The 2,988-nt window shown below is 36.2% G+C and overlaps 1 pseudogene; it reads right to left on the bottom strand.

Annotated features, from left to right (window-relative positions):
- Window positions 1-525: 525 nt before the first annotated feature.
- Gm46615 lies at window positions 526-952 on the bottom strand (annotated as a pseudogene).
- Between the last annotated feature and the right edge of the window lie 2,036 nt (window positions 953-2,988).

Here is a 2,988-nt window from a genome sequence, read left to right as displayed (position 1 = left end):
AAGAGTGATCTGAAGCACCTGTGGTGAATCTTTCTATAACTTTCTTTTTCAGTCCTCTTCAGTCCTGTCTTCTAGATGCAGCGAGGATAAAAATGCAGGCTCTCAGCTTTGCCAGGTAAGAGAAATCAGAAGCTATTGACTTCATAGAATTCAATAATGGGAAAATGTGTTGCTGAGACTATAGGGACATTGTCTTCAGTATTTACTAACTGGTCATAATTTATGGGTGAGATTTCATGAATTCTCTGATTCCTACAATTAAATTTCTGGTATCTGCTAGTAAGTGACTGAATTAAAGTAGAAACTGAGGCTGTGCGTAAATACTGATACACTGAAGTGTTTTGCAGTTGGTTAAACCATTTTATTTGTAGACTAACAGATGGAGGTTCAGATAAGATGGATCATGGATCATTGACTCCCAATACCATGACAACAAAGTGGATATTATTATGAGAGCTGCAGAGGGCTGGCTATATGGTAGACATTGGGACCACACTAGTAGTTAAGTATTCAATCCTGCATCTTCTACTCCTGCATCTTCTAGATCGTTTCTTCCTTGTATTTGCCCTTCTTCTTTCCTACTTGACGGGACTTGGCTTTCCTCTCCAGGATCTTCTTGTGGTCCTTGTCCAGCTTTAGGCTGTTGATAACCACTTTGCTGGAGTAGATGTCCACATGGACTATTGTACCATTAGCCTTTTCTTGCTGGACTCATTCAGTGTAGATGTCATATTTCTTCTTGTGTACTCGGACCACTTTGCCAATCTGCTGTTGTTTAGAATGTCTTGAACAACCTGAACTTTTGAATGGGCATAGACTGAACATTATGCTTCTGTCTCAGATCTTTGGGAAGAAGGGAAGAATTAATCTTCCTCCAAACGTAAGAAGGTGCATTGAAATCCCCTCTGCCGTTCTTGCTTCTGTCAGAAGTCACAAAGGGATTGAATTTCATTTTCGCGTCTGCGTTCCAGAATTTTTGAAGCTGGATCAATCAAAGCCTTTTGCCTTTGACCATTTTCTACCAACCAAGGGAAGCAGGTCTTTAGAACATCTGTCTTAACCTGTTAATTCCATTCAGTCTTGGCCTTCCCTCTCACTGTGACTTCATTAAACACTCTTCTGGATTTGTTTCCTTCTGGTTCTAATAGCCTCTGTTCTTCAGGCTTAGAGTCACTCTTGGTTAATGATACAATTCAGTATCTTTAAAAAGTAATTGATACAAAACTATCACTTATATGTTTTCATAATTAAGAACAAAATGCAAATAAAGTGATTTTAATGTTGAATTACCATGGTGTTTAAATTCTTTCTCAGTAAAAAATTATAAAATAAAAGAAAATGTAAAATATAACAAGTGGAGACCATACATGTAATCCGGAAAGAGCAGACTTGTACGATGACGAGCAATTTTAGTTTCGCATGTCTACACAACATATTCAGTAATATCAAACAATACCAAAGAAATGAGTACAGGATTCTTAAGTTCTGCTAAATCATATGCGTCTTTGGAGTATTGTCAAGTTTATAGTGATTTACAGCTACTACAGACGAGTTTATTAGATTTCATAAATGGCTCTCACAGGAGTTATATACTCTTCTAAAAGAACAATATGCATTGCCTTTTGTAATAAATGCAAAATGTACTCTTGGCAAAAAGTTTAGAAGCTGATAACAGAATTTCGATTGGGACTCTGTGTTCCTTTCATTTCATTTCTGAGTATTATGAATTTTAACTTAAGTTCTAAACAGAAAATCATGTGGTTGATTTTTTTTTAGCATTTAATATTATATTGTAAGCTAATTACTTAGTAATAAAGACTGACAGTATTCCTCTGGGAGAAATCTAATTACATTGGTTTGACTGCCAAAGAAATTACTCTAAAAGTGGAGTCATCTTATTGTTAATGCTATGCAAATTGCTACAAAGAAAGTAGCAGTTGACGGGCTAATTTCATTGTTGTAGCAACATGCGTGAACAAAGAACTATAAAATTATCCTGCAGGATAAATGTGAAATGGAGTCAGTGATGGTTTTATGAGTGTGACACTGGCAGAGACAAAAAACTGTGAAGTCTGAGGTGAAACAAATCATCTCAGTCAATCAAAATAAAGTAAATCAAGCATATTGAAGTTGTTCTTGAAATGAGTTGGCTCTCAACTGCTCGTCTTTTATCTTCTACCAAATGGAAGAGAAAAACTGAAGATTTTGTCCTCATTGTTATGATGTCATCTCTTCAGCTGCTGAATGTAACCACAGGTAGAAAGGCTTACTAACCCTTAAAACTGCTTCAAGATTTTATCTTAGTCAGAAAATCCAAGGTTGAAGAAACAGATGGCAGCAGATGAATACTGGAGAGGTTCTAAGGAAGGGAAAACACTTATTTACTGCTGACGAAAGTACAAATTAGCACCATACTTGGGAAATCAATGTGAGGTTCCTCAAAAAATTGAAAACAGGTGATCTGCAGTATCTGGTTATAGCATTCTTAGGTATATACCAAAAAGGTTTTTTTTTTTGTTTGTTTCTTGTTTTTTGTTTTGTTTGTTTGTTTGATTGTTTTTATCTACAGAGATACCTGCTTTATTCACAATAACCAGGGAAGGAAAAAAAGCCTAGATGCCCACCAACTGATGAATGGATAATAGAAATTCGACATATTTACACAATGGCATATGACTTAGCTTTTAAGGAAAACAAAATTGCAAAATTTTCAATTAAATGAGTGGAGGTGGAAACAGTCATCTGTGGTCAAGTAACACAGAAGCCAAAAGAAAAATTAGACATTTTCTCTCACTTCTGCATGTTAGCTTTGAATTTTCAGGTAAATCAGTTCCATATGTAGTAGCATCAGATGTCAACAGTTTAGTAAGGGTTAAGTAGGAGAGCTCCTTTGAGCGAAGGGAGATAGGAGAAAGCAATATGAAGGGCTTAGGGCGAATGGTACAGGAAGAGGTAAATTGGGCTGAGGTATGGAAGAGGATGGCTGGA

The sequence above is a fragment of the Mus musculus genome, chromosome 18 (assembly GCF_000001635.26).
Source record: "Mus musculus strain C57BL/6J chromosome 18, GRCm38.p6 C57BL/6J".
NCBI lineage: Eukaryota > Metazoa > Chordata > Mammalia > Rodentia > Muridae > Mus > Mus musculus.
The sequence above is the reverse complement of the archived record's forward strand: the minus strand, read 5'-3'. Positions and strand labels throughout refer to the sequence as shown.